Raw genomic sequence first — 26,759 nt, forward strand, 5'->3', positions numbered from 1 at the left:
CCTGAGTATGGCGATACCACATGTGAGACTTTTTCACAGCCTGGCCACATAGAGAAGCATAACATCCAAATAGTAAGGATGAGCTCTGGCATGTTTGCACACTCCACGTGCAGAGCCTGCCAGGAAGTCGGCACGGCGCTGAGCTAATCACAGGCAGTGAGACATTTCTCGATCTCTGTAGCCGCGCATCGGGAAAATGTCTCACTACCTGTGATTAGCGCAGCACCGTGCCGACTTCCTGGCGGGCTCTGCACGTGGAGTGTGCAAACACGCTGGAGCTCATCCTTACAAAATAGCACCTTCAGCCATTATCCACTTTAAGGCTGAGTTCAGACTATTGCGAATTGGATGCGGACTTTCCTCGCATCCAATTTGCATAGCAGGAGGTTGTGACTGTCTCTCTATGGAACCAGTTCATATATCTCCGCAGCAGCTCCGGTGCGAATTGCACAGGAGTTCTGTGCCTCTTTTGATCCGTTTCAGGTCCGAATTCAGTCCAAAATTCTGGAGACACACCAGACCCCTGCTGTGAGCCGCTGCGATCTCTAGTGTGAACCCAGCCTTAGACCAGGCCTTTTTCTGGCACTTTTTGTTTACAAGTAAAAATCTGTATTTTTGGTAGAAAATGACTTAGAACCCCCAAACATTATATATTTTTGTAGTTGAGGCCCTTGAGAATAAATCGGTGGGTTTTGCTAATTTTTATCTCACACAGTATTTGCACAGCAGTTTTTCTAATGCAATTTTACACACTAACGCAGAAATACATTTTAATGAATTTCATAGAGACACAGAGACAATATAATACCCACATTTTCGGTAAAATATAAAATATGGTGTTGCGCAGGGTAAATAGATACCAAACATATCACGCTTTAAAATTGTGCACAACTTCGGTATTTGAAAATCTCCATAGGCGAAGCTTTATAAGCCTTTATTGGTTACCAGTTTAGAGTTACACAGGAGATCTGGTGCTAGAATTATTGCGCTTGTTCTGACGTTCGTGGCGATACCTCACATGCGAGGTACGCTGTTTATGTATGCGTACGGGACCGTGTGCATTCGCCTTTGCACGCGAGCACGAGGGGACGGAGCGCTTAAAAATGTTTTATTTATTTTTTGGTGGGACACTGGTACACTGACAGATGTTGATCGGTCACTGGCGGACACTGACAGATGTTCATCAGCCACCAGCGGACACTGATAGATGTTGATCAGTCACTGGCAGACACTGACAGATGTTCATTGGCCACCGACGGACACTGATAGATGTTACTCTCACAATGGTACACTGTTGCAGATGTTTTGTGCACTGGTACAGATGTGATGGGGGGCAGACAGATGTTTTGTGCACTGGTACAGATGTGATGGGGGGCAGACAGATGTTTTGTGCACAGGTACAGATGTGATGGGGGGCAGACAGCTGTTTTGTGCACAGGTACAGATGTGATGGGGGGCAGACAGATGTTTTGTGAACTGGTACAGATGTGATGGGGGGCAGACAGATGTTTTGTGCACAGGTACAGATGTGATGGGGGGCAGACAGATGTTTTGTGAACTGGTACAGATGTGATGGGGACGCTGACAGATGTTTTGTGAACTGGTACAGATGTGATGGGGACGCTGACAGATGTTTTGTGAACTGGTACAGATGTGATGGGGACGCTGACAGATGTTTTGTGAACTGGTACAGATGTGATGGGGACGCTGACAGATGTTTTGTGAACTGGTACAGATGTGATGGGGACGCTGACAGATGTTTTGTGAACTGGTACAGATGTGATGGGGACACTGACAGCAGTGGTGTATTTAGGTTTTGTGCTGCCCTAGGCCTGACTAAATTCATGCACCCCTAATTTAAATATGACCCACCCCTTCCTGTCAAGACCACACCCCTTCCTTTTTTAAGACCTGCACTGTCATCTTCATTGGAGGAGGACAGAGGGATGCTGCAGGAAGAGGACAGAGGGACGCTGCGGGAAGAGGACAGAGGGACACCGCGGAAGGAGGACAGAGGGACACCGCGGGAAGAGGGCAGAGGGACGCCGTGGGAAGAGGACAGAGAAGGACACCGTGGGAAAAGGACAGAGAGGGATGCGGCATCTTTTCATTTGGGGGAGAGAGTGGGTAAGGGGATATTTGCTGGGTGCTTTAGGAGGGTAGAGGACATGTGCTAGTGGTGGGGGGGAGGATAAGACCTCCCCCCCCACTAGCACATATCCTCTCTCCTCCCAAAGCATCCATCAAATATCTGCTTAACCCCCTTCCCATCACTCCATGTGTGCATTATCTGCCCCCCTTCCCGGTGACTGTGTCCCCCTCCACTGTAAACTATACACAGACCTCAGACCAGCAGCGCGGCTCTTGCATTGAAGTTGTATCCCTCCTCTGTGGCTCCTCCTCCTCCTGGCTCTGTACACTAGAATATTGGAGCCAAGGAGGAGCCGAGAAGTGTGTGTGGTTGTCAGTGGGGAGAGAGGTGTCGGCTGCTACGGGCAGAAGATGTCCCGGGAGCGAACCCTTGTCTGGCCAGTTACCGGAGCTCAGTGCCGGAACTTTTTGTGGCATTGGACTCCGGGACAGTGGCGTCACTAGGGTTTTTGCTGCCCCCCCCGCAAACTGCCACCCTAGGCCTGGGCCTTGTCGGCTTAGGCCAAAACACAGCACTGACTGATGTTTAGTGCACTGGTACAGATGTAATGCAGATACTGACAGATGTTTTGTGAACTGGTACAGATGTTTTATGGGGGCGCTGTGACAGATGTGTATAGGGACAGGGATAGTGGTGCTTGGTGTACTGTTTGTGGGGGATCTGTGACAGCTCTCTGTGTAAAATCATCCTTACATAGAGAGCTGTTACAGAGCTGCAGATTCCCCCCCCCCCCCCCGCACTAAGCTCTCACTGAGCTCAGCAGGGAGAACTGTCACAGAGACAAGCGTTTTTGTTTACATTGTGGCGGCTGTGATTGGACACAGCTGCCAGGTGATCGGGAGGGCCATTCACAGCGCCCATATCCCAATCTGTCCTCGGCTGGGTCCTGTGATCACAACGATCACAGGATCATGGGCACTTGTCCTGAATGTCCACTCAGAACGAATTTAAATGAAAATCGTTTCATTCTATTTCATTCAGGGATTTGGCTACATCCAAATAACCAAAAATTTGTCTAAATTTATATTTGGACAGAACAAATTGCACGTCTACCGGTGAAGTCACTGATGCATTCAATCTGAAGGTTCAGCATACAGTTCCGGTCCTTCAGATCTTCGCACTAGAGCCAGGGCTCCTGGGCACATGGAGTGACGTCATCGCAGCTCTGGCCACTCATACAGCCGGAACCCACAAACCCGTAAGAAAGACCAGGGGAAGATGGAAGCCCTGTCAGAGGTCACAGCGTGCCGCTGGAGAGCTTCGTTCTAAAGTAAGTACTCCATAATGCACTAGTATGCGATGCATACTAGCACATTATGCAATTGCCTTACAGGTGTTAGCACTTTAACAATGGACAGTGCAGTCCATCATTTTTCTAGTGTCCATGCAGTTTGATTGCTCTGGAAAATGCATAGAAAACATCCGTGTGATTGTGCTGTCAGGTATTTTATGTTTAGCCGTATGATCAATAGTAAGCACTTGAGTTCCAGGTGCCATTTTAAAATGTTAGTGGGATAGAAGCTATTTGTCCCAACAGTGTTTTAAAATGGCATCAGGACTCAGCAGCTCTAGAGGGTCCTGGTGGCTTATAGTGCCTCAAACACCAGCTATTAGTGACAGCCAGGATCCAGCAGATGGAGATGAAACAATAAGCTTCTGGGCTTCCAATTCAGCTAAAGATTGCTCCAAAAGGGTTCTCCTACATTGTGTATACAAAGTAAGTGACGTGACATTGTGCATGACATCACAGCACTTTCTGTCAGAACAGAGGCCAGGACAGAGCTGGTACAGTTCTACTCAGCAGTATTCTGCAGTAATAAATCACTTCAGTAGTATTCTGTGGCTGGCTAACTGCACTATTAGAGGTTGCTGCAGAATTGCATCGGAAAGCAGGATCAGTTCTCCAATGACCAGATCCAGACTAGTGATGGGCCGAACACTCCCTGGTTCGGTTCACACCAGAACTCCCGAACAGAGAAAAAGTTTGGACCCGAGCCACAAACTCCCAATAAAGTCTAAGGGACCCGAACATGAAAAGTTCCCATTTTGAAGCTTTTATGCATGGGATTGGCCATAAAAAGGGCATGGGGGCCCAGGTACCGCCCTGGGGGACATGTATTAATGCAACATTTTTTTTTAACCACTTGCCTGTCGCACTTTGAATGACAATTGCGCGGTCATGCTACACTGTACCCAAATTACATTTTTATCATATTCTTCACACAAATAGAGCTTTCTATTGGTGGTATTTAATCACTGCTGGATTTTTTATTTTTACAAAAAAAAGACCAAAACATTTAATAAAAAAATGTTTTTACTTAGTTTCTGTCAGTACATTTTGTAATTAAGTCATTTTTCTCCTTCACTAATGTGCGCTGATGAGGCGGAACTGGTGGGCATTGATGAGGTGGCACTTATGGGCACTGATTAGGTGGCACTGATGAGGAGACACTAATATGCTGCACTTATGGGCACTGATAGTTGGCACTGATATGTAGCACTGATAGGCGGCACTGATGGGCACTGTTAGGTGGCACTGATGGGCACTGATAGGCGGCATGGATAGGCGGTACTGATGGGAACTGATGGGCATTGATGGGTGGCACTGATGGGTGACACTGATGGGCATTGATGAACAGCAGTGATGGGCATTGATGGGCAGCACTGATAGGCGAGACTGATAGCCAGCATGGACTGGCATCACTAATGGGCACTGATTGGTGGCACTTGTAGGCTGTGGTGGGCACTGATTGCTGGCAGTGGTGGGCACTGATTGCTGGCACTGGTGGGCACTCAACGCTGGCACTGATTTGTGGCACTGGTGTGTAGATGTCTCCTGTGAGGAGATTCCGCTGATTGGCTCTCCTCGCCACACACTCTGTCAGTGTGAGGCGAGGAGCGCCGATTACGGCATCTCCGTGTTTACATGTGACCGGCTCTGATTGGACACAGCTGATCACATGGTTAAAGAGCCTAGCAACATGGTGCGATCACAATCGCCTCACTGTGCACCCCCGCGGGCGCGCAAGAGCGGCCGTTCTGGGGCGCCGTCATATGACGGCATCCCAGAATGAGAGCCGCACCGCCCCGCTGTCATTTGACGGTGGGTGGGTGGTAACTAGTTAAAAATCGTTTTTAAAGGAGCAGTGATTTTAATGCTGCCTAAAGTGAAACAATAAAAATGAAAAATTCCTTTAAATATAGTGCCTGGGGTTTCCCCTTAGTCTGCCTGTAAAGTGGCGCATCTGTACCATGTATAGAACTTGCTGCAGCAAAACTGACATATATAAAGAAAACAAATGAGCCCCCTTCCAGCAGATCCTCACAACCACTGCCCAGGGTTGTGGGGAAGAGGCCCTTGTCCCCATCAACATCGGGACAATGTGCTTTGGGGTGTGGGGGGCCCATGCCATTTTTTTTTTAAATGTTGGCACGGGGTTCCCCTTAAAAGCCATTCCAGACCCACGCCATTTTTAGAAAAAAATTCTATTGTGGGCAAATTCGGCTGACAGCTGATGACCCATCCGATGTTAAAGATGCAGCGGCCAGCCTACCGGCCCCGCTCCTTAACAACCTATTCACTGTGTAGGCGAACATCCCCCTGAGCGCATAGAAAATGTGAGTGTTCGGTGAACACCGAAACGGACGATGTTCGGGCCAAACTTATGCTCGGCCCGAACCATTCGCCCATCCCTAATCCAGACCCCCCCAAATGAAAAAAAAGTATAATGATATTATTGTTATTATTACAGGAGAAGTGTGGGCATAGTAAAAAAATAAATAAATAAACAAACATACATACTTACCTCCCTGCTGCAGATGTCAACCGCCAGCTCTTAGCCTGAGAACTGAGTGATAACATGACCAATGATCAGGTCACAGGTCCGATCTGAGCTCTGTCAGTAAGGGCCGATTCACACTGCTGAGAATTCTATTGTGAATTTGAGCCGTTGCGATTGCTCAAATTCGCAAGTCATTTAAATAACACAGTTTTCTATTAGTGCCGTTCACATCAATGCTTTGCGGATCTAAGCTACGTAAAAAAAGGGTCCTGTGCATGTTTGATCCATGTGCGATGCGAATTCAGCTCCATAGACTACAACTGAATTCGCAATGAAAACGCAATTACAGGGTTAGGGTTAGCTGGGTTAGGGTTCAGATTAGGGTTAGCTTTGTTAGAATTAGGGTTAGGGTTCAGATTAGGGTTAGCTTGTTTAGAATTAGGGTTAGGGTGAGGGTTCAGGTTAGAGTTAGCTTTGTTAGAATTAGTGTTAGGGTTAGGGTTCAGATTAGGCTTGGGGTTCAGATTAGGGTTAGGGTTCAGAATAGGGTTAGCTTGCTTAGAATTAGGGTTATGGGTTCAGATTAGGTTTAGGGTTCAGGTTAGGGTTAGCTTTGTTAGAATTAGTGTTAGGGTTAGCATTCACATTAGGGTTAGGGTTAGCTTGGTTAGGGTTAGGGTTCAGATTAGGGTTAGCTTTGTTAGAATTAGGGTTAGGGTTAGGGTTAACTTGGTTAGGGTTAGGGTTCAGATTAGGGTTAGCTTTGTTAGAATTAGGGTTAGGGTTCAGATTAGGGTTAGCTTGTTTAGAATTAGGGTTAGGGTGAGGGTTCAGGTTAGAGTTAGCTTTGTTAGAATTAGTGTTAGGGTTAGGGTTCAGATTAGGGTTGGGGTTCAGATTAGGGTTAGGGTTCAGATTAGGGTTAGCTTGTTTGGAATTAGGGTTAGGGTTCAGATTAGGGTTAGCTTTGTTAGAATTAGTGTTAGGGTTAGGGTTCAGAATAGGGTTAGCTTGTTTAGAATTAGGGTTAGGGTTCAGATTAGGGTTAGGGTTCGGGTTAGGATTAGCTTTGTTAGAATTAGTGTTAGGGTTAGGGTTCAGATTAGGGTTAGTGTTCAGATTAGGGTTCTCGCTCTCAAGACGAGGTGGCGTAGTCTGCGAGATACCTACACCATATATGTGAGGAATCAGCGGGAGGCCAAGAGTGGCTCAGCTGCCACAAGGAAAACAACATATGCATATGCTGGCTCCCTGGCTTTTCTTAAACCAGTGCTGGAAGTAAGCAATTATTCTAAACCTCCCTCCCTCCCTCCTTCTCGCCCTTACTCCTTCCTACCCTATACCTCCTCAATCTACCTCATTTCCTTTTTAATAGGATGTATCCAACATATGAATTTCCATCTAGTGACACAATGAGTAATTAGTAAACGTATATATTTTACAGCATCGAAGCAAGTTGGGAGGAGGAGGATGTTAGTGTTCCGGGAGCACCTGTCGAAGTTCCTGCTGAGGAGGAGGAGGAAACTGTGGGCTGCAGTCCTTTGCACCAGTCCCCAATGGAGCAGCCTGGTCTAGAGGAGTCTTTGGCGGCAGAAGCATCACAGGCTCCCACCCAATCCCATTCTCAAGAGGATACTAATACGCCTATAGTGCACAGGTCAAATAGGCGCACCCCAAATAACAGGAGAGCCCAATCGGTGGAAGATGATGGCACTGGGCAGCTTCTCAGCATTGTTTCTGGAATCTCCCAACAAATGGAGGCACAATGTTGTCCTCACACATTGTTTGTAATGTGTTTGGTTCCTTTAGTAAAAGAGGTCCCAGTGGAAAAATATTTTGCGATGAGAATGGCGGTCCAGCAGTGTATACACTCGTTCTGTGTTCCCAGACAGCTGTCCTCTAACATGGCAGAATCAACTTATGACCATGTATTATCCACCCATCCTCCTCCACGCCAAAAACCACCAAACCCTTACCCTTCGAGTTTTGACAATGTACCCAGTATTTATGAAATAAAGACTTCAGGAATTCCACATCCCATTCCGTCTTCACTTACTTCTGTGATTGCACACGTTCCTACTGTGATTTCCCCCCCTGTCAGACCTCTCAATATAATACCTCCAATGCCCCCCACCAATTCAATGCCTCCAATTGATTCTCAATATGGCCCCCAAACCAGACAACAACCATACATACATTTTTTGAGTGCACCCTTGGCTCAATACGCAGAGGTCCCTGGGCCAAGGTCAGATGTTGGTGTCAACGCACATTACAATGTGCAAAGGATATCTGAAAAGGGTTCTCAGATCTTTTATAATTTGTAAAAATTTCATTAAAGACTGGCTCCACAATCTTCCTGAAGTTGGTGTTCTGATGCTCCAAATAGCAGTAGGTCAATTGAAGCAATTCGTCAAAACTGAAATTTAGATATATACAAAAAAGGTAAGATTACATAGATACGGGAAGATGTATCAGATGAGGAAGTGGGGTGAAAAGGAGGATAGTTAGGATAAGTGGGAAAAATTTAGTGGGAGAGGGAGGGAGGTTGGATAAGAAGAGGGATGTTCTGGGTGTTATGGAGGGCGAGGGATAGTGGGGGGAGGGATATTAGAGTTATAAGTTACGGTTAGGTTTTATTTTATGGTTAGTGTTCCAGTTAGGGTTGATGTTAGGGTTCTGGGTTAGGGTTGCTGTTAGGGTTAGGGTTCCGGCTAGGGTTAGGGTTGATGTTAGGGTTTGGGCTCCAGTTAGGGCTGATGTTAGGGTTAGGGTTCTGGTTAGGGTTGATGTTAGCGTTTGGGTTCCAGTTAGGGTTGATGTTAGGGTTAGGGTTTCGGTTAGGGTTGATGTTAGGGTTAGGGTTCCAGTTAGGGTTGATTTTAGGGTTAGGGTTCCAGTTAGGGTTGATGTTAGGGTTAGGGTTCCGGTTAGGGTCAGGGTTGCTGTTAGGGTTAGGGTTCTGGTTAGGGTTGATGTTAGGGTTCCGGTTAGGATTAGGGTTGATCTTAGGGTTAGGGTTCCAGTTAGGGTTGATGTTAGGGTTCCAGTTAGGGTTAGGGTTCCGGTTAGGGTTAGGGTTGATGTTAGGGTTCCAGTTAGGGTTGATGTTAGGGTTAAGGTTCCGATTAGGGTTGATGGGGTTAGGGTTCCAGTTAGAGTTGATGTTAGGGTTACGGATAGTGGGGGGTGGGATAAAGGGGGGAGGGAGGTAGGGTAAGGGATAGTGGGGGGCGGAATGTAAGGGAAGGACGGAGGAATGGGAAGAATGAAGGAATTTTACTCACCTGCCCACTGACATACGAGTGTAGTTAAAAAATTTCTCATTATGTGCACGTAGATCATTATAGATGATCCTGAACTGGCCTCTCTCCTCCCTATTGGCAATTACAGGGTGGACCCAGTATCTTCTACTTGGCAGCATCATCCTCCTCCTCAACCTGGCTTTTTTCTTTTTTATCATGACTGCAGCAGTAGCAGTTACTACTGCTGCCATAACCAAAGGCAATGAATGGTGATACATGCTGAAACACACACACCTGTCTCCAGTCTCCACGCTCTTCTCTACACACTCCACACAAACCAGGAAAAGAACAGGAGGTTATACAGCTCTTTTTACGTCAGCATAAACACTGGGTTCTATTGACCAGACATAAAATCGCAATCCCTTCCCAATTTGACAATCAATTCTGAATATTTGCCGTAGAATCACAGTAGATTCGCAAGAACACATAACAAATTTGCAATGAAAATTTGCAACACAATCAGATCAAAATCGCACGAAATTCACACTGCAGCAGTGTGAACCAGCCCTAACAGCTCTCTGCTCTGCCCCTTTTGCATTTACTGGAGCACTGGGCTGGGGAGGGGGCAGGAGTGGCTAGCTTGGGCTCTCAGTGGCATGGTGAGAGGTTGAGCCAACTGCCGGTCAGGCATCTGGGTGGATCCCGACATTATTGACTGGTGCGGACGTCAGCCGACAGCAGGTTTTAGCACAAGGGTACTCCTGTGATCCACAAAAGAAGTATGGCCAAAAAAGCTTTGGCCATACTTCTCTTTTAAATAGGATTTATATCTCCGCTGGTCTAGACACCGATTCTACACCTTGGGAGACAAACCAAATACCCTATTAGCTAGGAAACTCACTCCTCGCTCGTATAACCCAGCCCTACCAAAATTAAGCGACGGCAAACTAACCCAGAACCCACAACTGGTGGTACAAGAATTCTGCACCTTCTACTCCAAATTATACGCCTCTCTGAATGTATTCCCCGTGACTCTAGCTGATAAGTACTTTAGGGACATATCTATACCCAGGGTAGCAGACGATCATATTGAGCTAATGGAGGGAGACTTTACAGAGGGTGAAATCAAAGCGGCTATCAAGAGTCTAAACCCCTCAAAGGCACCCGGTCCTGATGGATTCTCGGGTCATTATTACAAGAGATTCTCGGAGTTGTGGTGTCCCACCTATGCTCCTTCTTTAATGACCTGAAGAAAGGCTCGGCATTAACAACACATGAAAATGCTGCCTTTATTCATGTCATCCCTAGACCTGGGAAGGACCTCGGGGATTGTTCCAATTATCGCCCAATTTCATTAATTAACGTAGAATTGATGACCAAAGTTTTGGCAAACCGAATTAATACCTTCCTATCCAGTTATATCCATCCAGACCAAGTGGGGTTTGTGCCCAATCTCCAGGCGCCAGATCAGACCCGGTGATTAATAGATGTTCTATCAGTGGTTCAGTCCAACTGGGACAACCATGGACCCAGGAGGAGCATGTTGCTATCATTAGACCTTTGTAAGGCCTTTGACTCTCTGTCATGGGATTACCTATTTTATGCACTGAAAGTCTACGGGTTTGGCCCAAAAATTTTTGGGGGTGCTGCGGACCCTTTATAGCTTACCCTTGGCAAGAAGCCAGGTCAAGGGATACACGTCACCTCAAATAGATATCCATAGAGGAACTCGACAAGAGTGTCCTATATCTCCCATTCTTTTTTTTATAGGCCCTGGAACCCTTAGCCATTAAAATTAGGAGTCACCCTGACATAAAAGGCATATGTTGTGGTGAGCTTGAGCACAAGTGTGCTATGTTTGCTGACGATATCCTCATACTCCTTTCGTCCCCGGTCATGTCACTACCAAATCTATACCGCACATTGCGCCATTTCTCCATGATCTCAGGTCTTTCCATCAACCACTCGAAATCAGTCGCCCTCAACCTCTCACTAGACGCAAACACAGTAGCACAACTACAAAACTAATTTCCATTTAAATGACAGACGGAAGCCCTCCCATACTTAGGAATCTTCCTGACCCCCACTCTAGATAAGCTGTATCGGGCAAACTATCCCCCTCTTTACAACAAGATGATGGCTGATCTCCAACGTTGGGGCACTAATCCTCCGTCGTGGTTCGGTAGACTGCACGCAATTAAGATGAATCTCTTGCCAAGGTTACTTTACCTATTCAGAACACTGCCGATATCCATTTGTATGCCAGATTTACGCAAATTCCAAAACAAGGTTTTGAAATTCATATGGAGGAACAAGAGACCTCGGGCGAATAAACCCACTCTTTATACGCCTAAGATGGGGGGAGGCTTGGGAGTCCCAGATTTAGCTAGATATTTCTATGCAACACAATTGGCACAGCTAATTCGCTTTCACTCCTTAACACCCCCATCCATCTGGATGAAAATTGAATCAACCTTGCATCCTACTAAACCAATCAGTCACCTGATGTGGTTGAAACCAAAAAAGAGACCAATCATGATGTGTCCCACACTATCATTCTCATTAAACCTATGGGATAGACTGTCGAAATCCCATAATTTTTAATCCCCACACACTCACATGGCCCCCCTAGTGGGCAACCCAGATTTCACCCCAGGTCTCAATTCCCAGTCCCTTTCTTGGTGAACAAACAAGGGTTTGATAGGTATAGCCAACCTCTGTGATCATAGGGGGATTCTAACACAAGGATCCCTTCAAGAGAAGTACCTCCTCCCAAATTCAGAAATCTTATTTTTATAATCTTATTTAATTATATGCAAATAGTGCATTTTCTGCACTCCTTGCAACATGCAGCCAATATAACCACGTCCACCTCAATGGAGTATTTGTGTGGATCCTTTGATAAGAACACTGGCTTCATCTCCAAAATCTATAGTACATTGACCTCTGCTTCAGAAAAAATATTTTACATGAAGAAGTGGGAACAAGACATGGGTGAGACACTCACTCTTGCTGAATGGTCCACAACGTCTCAGTGTGCGTCAAAATCATACATAAATACCTCATTAATTGAAGCAAATTACAAGGTTTTGCTTAGATGGTACATGGTACCAACAAGAATAGCCTCGTTCGTTCCAGGGGCCCCTCCCTCCTGCTTTTGAGGGTGCGGATTGGAAGGAACGATGTTTCATATATGGTGGTCCGGCCCCAAGGTGAAACGTTTTTGGATCCGCCTTTACAATTTTATCTTCTCACTTACACAGGTGAATTTAATTAAATCCCCGAAACAAGCTCTTCTGGGACGTCCGGTTGAAGGCACACCCAAACAAGCAGGGAGACTTGTAGCCTTCATTTTTACGGCAGCCAGAATAGCAATTGCCAGATCATGGAAGACACCCTCGATCCCTTTCGACTTGGTTAGAAATAAGTTGACATGGATCATGGTAAGAGAACGCCTTTCGGCGATCCTACAGGACAAACGATCCCACAAGGTGTGGGAACCCTGGATAAGATATTTGTCGGACCCCTTGTGAGATATCAGGGATTCACTAAACCAACCTTAGGGAGTGTACTTTTCTTTTCTCTCTGAAATTCCTTTTTTCTTACTTCTATTCTTTCCCCTTCTGTTCTTCTGGGGTCATTTGTGGTCTTGGCAAACCCCTTCCACCCCCCCAGTGGGATGTGGGGGAATGGGGGGACCAGGTGATATTTATAATTGCCTTCTAGATTACAGAAATGTTAATTGGTTGTGTTAGTGTTTAGTTCTTTCAGGAATTGCAATAATATAATAACAGATGTGCTAGCCGGAAGTAAATAATTTGCTTTTCTGTAAAGATTTCGTTGTATACTTATACTGAGTTATAGCAAACAGTTTATGCCAAAATGTCAAACATGTTTTGCAACTTTCAATAAAAAACCATTGAAATAAAAAAAATAGGATTTATATGGCGCTCACAGTTTGTGCAGCACATTACAAAATAAAGGGAGACCATACAGTTACAATACAAGAGAGTTCAGAGGGCCCTGCTCGTGAGAGCTTCCAATCTTAACAGCCGATACAAAAGGTAAATGGAGAAAATTATATTTATATTGGATTTTTAAAAATCTAATGTGAGAATAAAAAGGTTTGTGTGAAAGGTTTTAATGTAATGTAACACTTTTGTCAGCCAATAAACCGGTTAAAAAAATGTAGTGTATATTCTATTCAAGTACTGTATATATTCTTAACTCAAAAAAGTCCTTTCTATTGTTCTCTACCTCATACAAATCTCCAAATTTCTTTTGTTTTGCTGCTGTGATCTGACTTCTTGTTAGAGGGTAGCAACATTAGTTCTCCGTGGTTCCACTGTATGTAGGAAAATAGCCACCCTCTCTTTCTTGCTCCCGAGATGGACTATGGACTATGGGATTTGTATTGTGCATAGAGCAGTGCACATGACCGCAACTAGTGTGCACTTCTTGCTCCAAACAAATAGAAGTGGGAGGACAAAGGAGAGGCTTCATTGAAAATAGATTACAGGGCCATTAACTAGTGGATACGTATGGATTATTTTTGGAGGGTGAGGTTTCATACAGGGCCTATGATCACCAGCAAGCTGCTTGTAAAAGTAAGTTGTCTTTACTGGTTTCACCAAGACTGGCTTTGCTTGCTTCAGCCAATAGCTTGCTTCAGCTAACAAACACAAAACAGTCCATAACTCTGGTTCAAATGGAAAGCAAGGTAAACGCTCACCTCCACTCTACTGGTCCACTGGAGTTTCAGGGTATCCCATCCATTTTAGGGCTCCCAAGGAAGAGGCTTCCACAGTTCAGCAACCATGGCTCCATCCCAAGCTTAGTTCACCCAGCTCATTTGCTGTGTGTTCAGCTCTTTCTCTCTCAAAGCCAGGTGCTGACTGTTTCCTCTTCCTTTTCAAGACTCCTCTTGCATGTAGCCTAACCCCTTCAGGACCAAAGTTCCTGCAATTGGGGTTTGGAGGCTTTTCCCACCCAAAACTCCTTAAACCTCTGAAATTTTAGGTCCTTACCCTTATACTAAAGACCTCAATCTTATCCACCCCTTCTCCCCCTCTGCTGTAAAAAAAAGTGTAGCCCGCCCCCTTGCACATCATTCGTCTAGGAGGGGGCATATCTAGCATCATCAGGACACCTGCTGGCTGGACCAGGTAGAGGCGAGCCAGTGGGCCTCTTGATGATGTCACAATCAACAGGATCGACAGGTGGCAGAAGACAAGAGGATCTCAGCAGGACAATGCTGGAACCTCAAGGTGGAAATGTGCACAACGAACCACCTAGTAGGCGGTAAGGGAAAAAAAAGGAGGGCCCAAGATCCACTTTAATAAGGATTTAGTAATCCAGTGAGTACTGAAAACCAGTCCTCCCCTCTCCAGCCAGACTCCTCTTCTAATCGGGACGTGAGACCTGCCTGCAGGGACCTGTGGGTGTGTGTTCAGAAGAGCCACGGCCTGCTTGGCGCGGAACGGAATTGAAGCACCGGAGATGCTTGCTGGATCAGCAGTGTGACCCAACTGGAGGATCCAGAATATCTGACAGAGCCATCCGAGGGCCTTCCCAGTCATCTTGCGGAGCGGCACCACTTGACGGTGTGTGTGGCTGGAAGCGGGACTGAGATCACCAGAGCGGAGCAATCCAACTGTCCAGGCCTGTTCCAGTAAAATTACCGTGTGGTTAAAATACAATTGGAGTGAGACTGTTTCCAATTCAGGCGGATACCCAGATTGGAGACATCCAGCTGACAAGCATTTCATTGCTATTTGGCGAAATCCTTGCTGACCACTCAAGGCAACCAAGTGATTCGAGATACCAGAGGATTCAAGTGTCCCCGCAGAGGGCTTAATCTGTCTGCTCGTAAGGGTTATCATATACAGAGTTTTACATCAAGTTGTTTCTCATTTGTGGACATCAAAGAATAAGGCTGATTATCTGGACCCTGATATCTGTCGTGGATTATAATTCACATATTTTTCACCTTTCTATCACATTTAAGGAAGATGCTGCTCATTATATTTAATTTTTATATGGACATTATTTATTTATTTATTGATTGATTTACACATGATTTATCTCAATTGTTATTTTGTTAATTTCACTATTCATGTATGCACTTATCACCTGAAGGAGCTTAGGATGTTCAGGGTGCATTCCTGATCCGGGTGTGTCCCTGAATTTTGTATGTCATTTGTTCACACTATTTCTTACATAGGAAATATTTAATGTAGCACATTGGTATTTATTAGCACCATTAGGTATTAGATGGTTTATTGTTGCTGCTTTTTCGCTGATTTATTTTTTGTCTGAGCGCGGTATTTATATTTTATTTAAATATTTTATTTAATTGTTTACCCCAGAACACCTCACCTTGCTTGAGTGAGAACCCCTGAGTATACAAAACCTTCAAATTGTCCTTCCTAGCGGGACCGCAACCCAAATAGTAGGAAATTATACCTGGCATTTAGGACCCAACCCTGGCATCCTATACAAAGGACATTCTTTAGTGTCACTTTAAGTATTGCATTTATTATAAAGGTCTACACCTCCTCCAAAATGAGGGACAACTGAGAAGGAAAGGGGGGCAGAGGAATTTGGTTCATAGTTAGGACATACAGTGCCTTGGAAAAGTATTCATACACCTTAACATTTTCCACATTTTGTCATGTTATAACCAAAAAAAGTAAATGTATTTTATTGGGATTGTATGTGATAGACCAACACAAAGTGGCACATAATTGTGAGATGGAAGGAAAATGATAAATGGTGTTCAATTTATTTTTTACAAGTAAATATCTGAAAAGTGTGGTGTGCATTAGTATTCAGCCCACTTTACTCTGATACCTCTAATTAAAATCTGGTGGAACCAATTGCCTTGAGAAGTCACCTAATTAGTAAATAGAGAACACCTGTGTGTAATTTAATCGCAGTATAAATACAGCTGTTCTGTGAAGCCCTCATAGATTGTTAGAGAACCCTAGTGAATCACATCAGAGGAAGGAACACATCAGACAGATCAGGGATAAAGTTGTGGAGAAGTTTAAAGCTTGCCACACTTTGGGCTCCTTCTGCCAATCTTGTGTTTATCTCGTGTTAGTAGAAGTTTGGTGAGAGACGATTCGCGCTTTTCAGACTCCTGCTTTTTCAGATCGTTTTACTGCTGTTCAGTTTGTGCTTGTCTGTTTCTATCTGGTTTTCAGTGCGTGAAGTCAGTTCGTATCTGTTTATCAGTGCGTTCTTGTCCGCTCGTTACTGATTTTCATCTCGCTCTTCACAGGCCGTGCTGTTTGTTCTTCAGTGCATTCTGTTTAGTTCGTTCTGACCAGCCGACCGTTTTGAAGCTATGTTGCGGGTAGGTGCTCGTCGTAGAGTTTGTGCTGTGCGGGGGCTTGGTGTAATAATCCTAATTATGTTGCTCCAGTTGGGCCTGAGGCCGGACTTTCAGAAACTTCAATGACGGCCCTGGAAGCTGGCCGTCCTAGCTTGCCCCCCCCCCCCAAAGCACCCGTGCGAGAAAAATATGTAGAATATTTTATGGGTAGGGGGCCATTGCTATGCCAGCACATATTTAATAAATTTTCTCTTTTATCAGATCAAATCTTGATTTTCATTTACTGCTTGGGTTTCTTTTAGCTGTCTCCTAGGTTCTCCTAGTGCACTTGGATTGCACATGCCTCATGGTTTTTCCATTATTAAATAACACCCATTGTCACTGTAAACACCAACTTATTACAAAAAATGGTATTGATCATTGAAAGAAGAAGCCACACATAACAAGGCTGATACACAGACCAGGAATACTGTGGATTAAGAGGGAAGGAGTTCACGGAACCTGAGAGGGGGATTCCAGGCATCCAGGATTCCGGCCACAGGATCTATTCATGCCCTTCACCCCTGCAGGGGTTGGGCTTTCTGGTGAGTGAGGGCACAAGTGGGGGCCTGCAAAACACGGACACATCAGTATTGAAAACCTGCTGGGGATTACACACCTGTTGGATATACATACCATCTGTGCACAGGGATCTCCTTCACATATATTGGACAATTTATATTGGACTAATTTTATTGGAACACATTTATTATCTCACGTTTTTTGATTGCACTTATTCACACATCAGTCCATTCTATTTTAAAAAAATCTTTTTGATCCATTTAATATATATACATATTCTGTTTGCACTTATATTTTTGAGTTTCACAGTCTATTTCAGATTAATTACAGATGTTTATATTTTATATTTAATATTTTTTATGTTACTTGGCCTATTTACATGTATTTTTTATGTCACTGGGCACGTCAGTGTAATTTTTAAATGTTGATATATCTTTTTATGTCACTTCTATTTATTTCTCATATTCCATATGACTTTTATTCTTCACCAATGGTAGTGATTTGCCTATTCACATCTTATGTAATACACGCAATAGAATAGCTTGCAGGATTTCAGCAGGAATCTCTCACCTAGTCTGTTGTGTACTTTGGTGTACACCTTTCACATATTGTTAAAAAATTTTTTCTTTTTTAGTATTTTTCACTTTTTTTGTGGTTTTTCAATTGTCTGTGAACAGCGCCATTCCCCTATTAGAATATATTGTAGTACGTGGATTTCACTTCGGTGTTTCCAGTTTGCCTGGGGGGCTGCAGTTCCTTGTTGTTACTGATCCTAAGCGCGGAATATTTGATCTCCAAGAAGCCACACATTGTTGAGTATAAAACCTTTTACTCCATGCACATTCACATGTGCGTTTTATAAAACATTTGGCGGTAAAAAAACACATTTTTTTTTTACCTCGAAATTTATGAGAAAATACAGAAACAGGCATGTTTACAAACATAACATACACAACTCTGGAACTTACAGAGTTCAACATTGCAAAAAAGAAGGCAATATCAGACATTTTATAGTGTGAAAAAGGTCTTGATCTTGCCTTCATCAGATGGGGTGAAGTCACCCCTGTAAAATCCAATTTTAGAAGATGCACACAAATTGTGAGTCAAAATGGGGATTTCCTTTCTGATCCCTTAACTAATGTCAACATGTGCTATATCCCATCATGTGGGATCAATTTTGGGGTGCAACCACTTCCTCTCACCTACTAGAGTTGGGAGGAAGGGTTTGCATCCACAAAATGCGTACATTGAAATCCCCTGATGGCAGATAGCACATGTTGACACGTTGTGTGCATCTTCCAAATCTGGCTTTTAAACTGTATTAAAACTTTAGATAAAATGATTGTAAAAAATAAAATAAAAATTCCAGGAATCTTTTTAGGATTTAAATTCTCCCTAGTACATCAATCATGTTCTTCAGTCTTTGTTCAATCCCCTTGGTTTTTTCTTTGATAATGTCCAAATCCTGACTACAAAACATGATTTCCCAGATCATCTGTTGTGCACTGTCACTGGTGAAATGACTTAATTTTGGTACCACAACCTGACCATCACCTAAAATAAAAATACACACCATGTATTATAAATATGCAGGCATACAACTATTACCTGAATCTGTGGTGTCTGACACTGACCTGTTGTGGTGACAATCTCCACCACCTCTTCTTCCTCCACATCCTCAGGTTGTGACCTTTGTTCCCCTTCTTCAGGAGGTGGGGGGAGGGGGTCCCTGGTGTCCTCATATTTTCAGAGTCTTTGCTCCCCTATGAGGATGAAACAAAAGGTATACTTAGCACACAGATATTTGAGTTCAGAAATAGGAATATGAAACATTGCTTGGAAGTGGGGAACAATTGTCTGTTTTGGCAGAGTTCAAAGCTGAAGACATGATTTTTTTCCCTTACCGAAGCTGGAATACTTCCCTTTTTTGGACAATTTTCACATATGTAGACACCCCAAGTATCCACTGGAGCACCTGTGTGGAACACCCTAAAAAGTTTGTTCTTGTGTCCCACACTAGTGCTCCAGAGTCCAGATGAGTAAACAGCTGCTGAGTTTCTTCTCCTTACATTACACTTTGCAATTCATTCTAGTTTGAAACACATCTAGACAACAATGTCCTAAACTTCTTTGAATACAAATTATCATGACCAAATGTAGTTAACCCTGTGAAAAACAATAATTAATTGCAAACCGTGCTCCCTATAAAGTGCAAGTGCAGATGATATACTCTAATGTAAACAAAGTAAATGTAGTATAAATATATAGTGTCAATAGTGATACTCATAAGTAAATATCACCTAGATGAAAACAGCGAATAATCAAACATCAAAAATTGAAAAATAAAAACAAAACAAGTGAAAGCAACAGTTCAAATTCAAAATGAGTTCAAAAAATTTAAATTCAAAAATTGTATTAAAAAAATTAAATTCAAAAAAGTGTTCAAATAATGTTGAAATCGGACTCCTGGATGAATCCTCCTGGGGTTCAGCAAAGCATCAGACAACAGTAATCCACCACCATCACCGGCCACACAGCCTACTCACCAGATTGTGGTGACTCCCATGACAGGAGTCAAAGAACGCTTCAGAACAACCAAGGAAGCTCCACACGATCAGTGCTGGAACTCAGGTAACTCAGGTAACACTGTAGCTGCTTAGATACATGCAAACGAACTCCTGGATAGAGATGGGTCATTAAAGACCATTAGTGCCATGTATGGGGAAAAGATGAATGAACTCCCATGCTGACGTATGCCAATATTTATTGGACAGGCTAAAAACAAGCTAAAAACCGCATCACCCACGGTGAACCCTGTATACAGTTAACCCTGTATCTGGCAAAAACAGCGTATTTATTTGCAAACGAACAATGTTTACTACGACCAATTACTGTTCCCACGAACATTAAAGTAGCCATTTTAAACTGTCCAACAGTAAAGAAAAGCACATGGCGCAGCATGCAAGTAATAATAAGAATAGGAACACAGGACAACTACTTACTTTTTAGAAGCACTTTCTTGATCCTTCTGTACTGATCCTGCTCCCTTAATTTGAGGTCCGACTAGCGTTTCCTTAATTGCTCCTTGGATCGTCGTACCCCAAAATTCCGGCGCAGACTCTTCACAACTTTAGTCATGATCTTGGCCTTTCTCACATATGGGTTTAGGTACGGTCCATACTTACCATTATAGTCGGACCTCTTCAGTATGTCGACCATCTCCACCATCTCTTCAAAGGACATATTTGAGGCCTTAAATCTTCTTCTCCTGGATCGGGACGTTTCTTGCTCCGGGCTTTCCGCCTCGTTACTGCTATTAAGCACCTGCTGTGTCTCCGCCATGTCGTCTCCCAAAGAGACGGGGTGGGGAATATTCTAGAAAGAACGTCAGGGGCAGGTGACGCAGAGTGTATATAAAGCGTAACATGCGTGCATCGTATGTACGATATGTGAGCGAAGGAAGGTGTAGCGGAAGCGCCGTTCGTTATAACGAAGGTACAATTTTAAGTTGGTGCATCAGTGGCCTATACTGCTTATAGATTGAGGCCTATATTGGGTCAAGATTAGGAGAGTTTTGCCTGACATTAGGGTTTGTCTTGTGTTGTGTCTTGCAGAGAAAATGGATCTATTCAATGACGAGGACTTTATGCCCATATTCATTGATATGTACAGGGAGCTGCCCTGTCTGTGGCAGGTAAACCACCCCTATTATAACAATCAAACAAAGAGGAAGGCAGCGCTGGAGCACTTGGTGGAATTTGTGAAGCCCGTGATCCCCACGGCAGACATCCCCTGTTTGAAGGCCCTAATTGGTGGCATGAGGAGCACTTATAATAGGGAGCTCAAGAAGGTCCAGGATTCCCTGAGATCAGGAGCTGCAGCAGATGACATTTATGTCCCCAGGCTGTGGTACTATGACAGACTGCATTTTCTGGCAGGCCAGACTGAACCCAGGCCAGCACTCTCCAATCTTCCTTCCACACTTCCTTCCTCCCCAGCTGAGGCTTCTGACGTCCAACCTGGGCCTTCCAGGCAGCAACATGTGGAGGAGCACAGTTTGAGCCAGGTATAGCATTCTTCAAAATATTTCTGGTTGTCAAATTAATGATGTTAAATATATGCTAATTTTGATCACTAATTTCTGATTTCACAAAGTGTTTTACATATCAATAGACAGTAGTGGCCAAAAATGATTGAGACAAGAATGAAAAATGCTCGGGTCAGAATGATAGTTTTTTCGATTTATTAACATTAAATTTGCAACAGTCATGAGTTGAAAATTGTTTGTGATTGATGAACCAAAAACTAAAACGATGTCCCTTTTTCATACACAGGAAAGCGTCAGCCAGGCCGTGGAAAGTGGCAGCTAGGAGGTGGCCGGGCCCAGTAGCCTGCCAGAATCGCAGGTCCCTCCCCTCTGCCTTCCACCGAAAAGTGGCAGGAAGAGGAGTAACGTGCGGAGGCAGCAATTGACCTATTTATGAAGGCTACTGCAGCCCTCAGAAACCCCCACAGTGTTCAAGAGGACTTTGCATACATTACAGCATGCAAAATACTGGAAATGGAGGAAGGCCAACGCCTCTTATGTGAGGAAGTGATGTTTACAAGCCCTAAACAAGGGCTTGAGGGGCCTTCTCAAAAGTCAAAGCCACATTTGTGAGTTGAACCATGGTCCTCCTCCTCCAGGTCCTCCTCCTCCTCCTCCATCACCTGCCACACATCCAACACCACAGCCACAGCCTGGAAGGAAGCGTCTAAGGAAGACCAGAGAGTGATAGCCTGGGTACAGTCTGGTCTGGCAAAAGATGCAGGCTGTGGTATGACCACAGCCTGGGACCAGATATGTCATCTGCTGCTGTTCCTGATCTCTTGTAGTCCTAGACCGGATTGTGCTCACTATTATAAGGACTCCTCAGGCCACCAGTTTTGACTGTAAAATTATTGATGTCTGCCCCGGGGTACAAAGGCTTTGCAAATATCACCAGTTTCTCCAGCGTTGCCTTCCTCTTTATTCTGTTATGACCCAGAATAAATGGATATTTTGTTTTCAGAAATACTTGCCTATGTGTTTTACTTCAAAAAGGACAGTTTTTTTTTGGAGTAGGCAGGTACATTTAAAAAATACAATGTCAAATTAACAAGGGACACCAACCAACCTCATTGAGATTTACAAAGACAAGATAATAATGGTGTTGTGGAAACGTGACATACAAAAAAAAATGGAGATCACTATAAAATAATAAAAAAAATAAAAAAATGGAGATCACTATAAAATAATTAAAAACAAAAACAACAGGGGATCTTGATTCCAAAAAAATAAAAAAATGACTAAAAATTAATTATAAACATTATTAGGGAGATCTGGCTTTAAAAACCAAAAAGATTATTCAGGAGATCACGAGAAATAATAAAGAAATAAGTTTGTGAGAAGTCTGTGTGAATATGAGCAGCAAAACAACTTCATTCTTCTAGCATTATAAAGAAGAGAATGCGCTGCATTGAAAAATTTAAAAATTTGCAGTGTGACGAATGTGCCATCTCCATTACGAACGGTCGTTTTACCAGACTGAGCGGCTTCATCTCGTACTTGATTCTGAGCATGCGTGTTTTTTTGCGCGCCGGAATTACATACTCACGAACGGAATTTCCGATAGAAACTTTTTCCGTCTGGAAAATTGAGAACATGCTTTCAATCTTTTGCTGGCGGAAATTCGGCCAGCAAAAGTCCGATGGTGCATACACACGGTCGCATTTTCCGACCAAAAGCTCTCATCGGTCTTTTGCTGGGCAAATTTGCGATCGTGTGGCATTAGAATGACCCAGTCAAAGTCCAGACCTAAATCCAATTGAGAATCTATGGCAAGACTTGAAAATTGCTTTTCACAGACGCTCTGCATTCCATCTGACATGGCTTGAGTTATTTTGCAAAGAAGAATAAGCAAAAATGTCTCTCTAGATGTGTAGTGTAAAGCTGGTAGAGACATCCCCAAAAAGACTTGCAGCTGTAATTGCAGTGAAAGGTGGTTCTACAAAGTATTGACTCAGGGGGGGCTGAATACAAATGCACGCCACACTTTTCATATATTTATTTGTAAAAAAATTGAAAACCATTTATCATTTTCCTTTCACATCACAATTATGTGCCACTTTGTGTTGGTCTATCACATAAAATCACAATAAAATACATTTACCTTTTTTGGTGGTAACATGAAAAAATGTGGAAAATTTCAAGGGCTATGAATACTTTTTCAAGGCACTGTAGGTCTCTAAAGTTATCTATCTCAGTAGATTTACAATGTAAATTACGATGCAGATTACAAAAGCTAAAAGGTGTTGAACTAAACATTGCAAAAAAAAGGCCCAGGGACTTAACTGGTTAAACCAAAAAAAAGTGCAAAAGCTAAGACATTTAAAAAAAGAAACCCAAACATGATAATAAATGTATGCCTCTAAAAGAAATGCAGATAAAACATTAAAAAGCCTGGTTGCACTTGTTTCTAAGGTCAGGTTTGTTTTGGATTAGTCACCTCCAATAAGGTGCGCTGACTTACAGGAAATGAGTCTTTATTGCACATATGAGCCATTTACAAATACTACTCTCAGGTTGTCTCTGAATTTCGATAAGCCCTTGTTATCTGAGCCACGCATGTCATCAAGAACGTCATTGTCTGTTTGTAAACATTGAGGTTTTTTTTTCCAGAACCGCCTTTCAGCCTCTGAGAAAATATTTGTTAAAAGCTTTTGAATGGACATGTAGAATCAGTTGCGTTTCCAGGCAAAGGCTGCCGGCGAATAAATGTTTTCTAAAGAATAATAGGAAAATCGGGAAGCAGGAAGTATTCTGAGATCTTTTTAAATTAGAAGATAATTTATTTTCTAAAGCTTTTTTTTGTGTCCTTACAATTAGCCTTTATTTTGTGTATAACCGTAAAGAAAAATCTCGATGATCTGCTTCACTTGTAAACTGAAATAATATGATATATAAACTGTATATATTGTCAGGGATTCGCTTAGCAGCCAGTTGTGTGTGACTCCCTGGATGAGTCTACAACGCTTTAAACAGGCGCAGCAAATAACAGATCTTAGTGAAGCACATGCACAATTTATTTCTCTATGCACAGGAGAAAAGCAGAAAAACATAAGAATACAACAAAATAACCTTGCTGCTTACTGACATACAAGGTCCAGCTTACTGCTACCCAAGTATCTAGGGGGGGTCATACCATTTGCGTTGGGCTGAAATGGGCAGCCTTGCCCAGCACAATCTCAAAGCCTATTCAGCGTGATTTTCCTATGAAACCAGTTCATACTACTGCATTGTGATGATATGCGCTGAAAAAAGTATTGCATGCAGTACCTATTTTCAGTGCAGCAGGTTAAGACACAAACCACAGCATTGCAACACTGCTGTGGTGGCTAGAACTTTATAAAAGGTCATAAAGTTTTAACAACAAAAAAGAGTATTGGCACCGTTTCCTTCCAGCACACACCATCTGGTGAGAATGATCCCTAACTCTCTGGGGGGACATTTATCAAGAAAATTAGTGCCGCGATTAGTCACAAAAGCAGGCTGCTTCTCCTCCAGCAAAGTCTCTGCAACAGGTTTACAGACTTGTGCTTCTGTTTTTCTGGGCAGCCAAGTGCGACAGCTTGCAAATTTCTGAGGCAGACATATTACTAAAGATTGGTTGGTGGTTGAGCTGCAGTTTTACCACCTCCCCCTCAACCGCCCACCTGAACAAACAACTGTAGCTGCTTAGGGTTGTACCCATGTCACAGCCATGGCAAGATAGAAAAGGCATGTCACATTCAGCAGCTGGTACTGCTACCCATTCAAGTAGATAAGGCTGCACCACAGCTGTGTGCAATGCCCGTGGTTGCAGCGCAGTGGTTTGGTTTTCAGAGGGACAGCGGTTATACCCCACATGTAAACCCTGACGCACCATTTTTATGCAATGCACACCACCGCACATGTGTGGCGTGAATAGAGCACATAGAAAACAATTGTTTTCTACGTGCCCCTGCGTTGACCTTTGCAGATCAATGCAGCTCAACAGGGATAGTGTGAACAAGCTGATATGTGTGTACTTTAAACTCAATTCAGTAGGTGTTCTCTTCATAGTAAAAAAAGAAAAAAAAGAAAAAAGAACGGGCAGACTCGATTCTTTTTTCTGCTGTCACTGTTCTATGTTTCTATATCACAGTACTCCCTCTGCCCTAGCTACTCAGAATCTACATTTCCAGGAAATCCCACAAGCAGTCAGTACAGGGATCTGCAATACAATACACAGTCATAGAGTATACTACAATTCTGTTTTGTCTAACTTTACAGAAAATAACATGATGCTCCTTCTACTGTCTTCAGATAATTATTCCCACACTGGTTGCTTATAATAAATGCTGATACTTAATGGGAACATGTTAAACTCAACACACCATCCAAGCACCGTTCTGGTCACTTACCCACAGAAAAATTCAAAATAAATTTTTGTGGGAAAATGCTTAGACTATTTTCTTGTAGTAATGTATTATAGTGTTCTAAAGGAAATCCATAATATATACAACAGTATAGATCTCACATAATAAAGGAATGCACAACAGTAATGAAGTTTTAATAGGCAACTAACATATTGCAAATGCTGGCTTCCCTTGCAAGACAGATCTTCCATCCCTGGTGCCTTCTGGTTAGCAAATTTTCCTGGAGAGCAGTAAAACTTGTAAACATTAAAGTTCATTTAACCACTTAACGACCAGCCGCCGTCATTATACGTCGGTACTTTGAAGTGGAATAACGTTGTTATGGCAGCAGATAGTTGCCGTAACCCTAGTATCCTCTTAAACGGCGGGCGGCTCGCCGCAAGATCACTTTTATCGGCGGCGGTAGAGGTGCCTCCCCTTTTGCCGCATTACGTTAGTCTTCGCCGCTTACCAGAGCCGTCGTTAGCGGTGAAGGCAATCGGGTCCTCTCCCCTGTGAGACTGGATGCCGAGTGAGGGAAAGACGGCTCCCCTTTGGCTCCATAACATTGAATGGCTCTTAAAGTGGAAATGTTTTGAAAATTTTAAAGACATTTATTTATTTATTTTAATTGAATTTAAGTATAAATGTGAGATCTGAGGTCTTTTTGACCCCAGATCTCACATTTAAGAGGTCCTGTCATGCTTTTTTTCTATTACAAGGGATGTTTACATTCCTTGTAATAAGAATAAAAGTGACTCAATTTTTTTTTAGAAGGACAGTGTAAAAAAATAACAAATTATTTTTAAGGTTGAACTGGATGTCTTTTTTTTTCGACCTGGCTAACCATGTAACTGTATAAGTAAAATAAATAATAATAATAAAAAAAAAAATGACAGCGCCCCGTCCCACTGAGTTCGCGCGCAGAAGCGAACGCATACGTAGGTCGCACCTGCATATAAAAACGGTGTTCAAACCACACATGTGAGGTATCGCCATGATCGTTAGAGCAGGAACAATAATTATACCACTAGACCTCCTCTGTAACTCAAAACTGGTAACTTGTAAAAAATGTTAAACGTCGCCAATGGAGATTTTTAAGTGCCAAAGTTTGTCGCCATTCCACGAGCAGGCACAATTTTAAAGAGTGACATGTTGGGTATCAATTTACTCAGCGTAACATTATCTTTCACAATACTCCTGTATTGTTTCACATCTCCTGTATA

Source organism: Aquarana catesbeiana, linkage group LG02 (assembly GCF_042186555.1).
Source record: "Aquarana catesbeiana isolate 2022-GZ linkage group LG02, ASM4218655v1, whole genome shotgun sequence".
Lineage (NCBI taxonomy): Eukaryota > Metazoa > Chordata > Amphibia > Anura > Ranidae > Aquarana > Aquarana catesbeiana.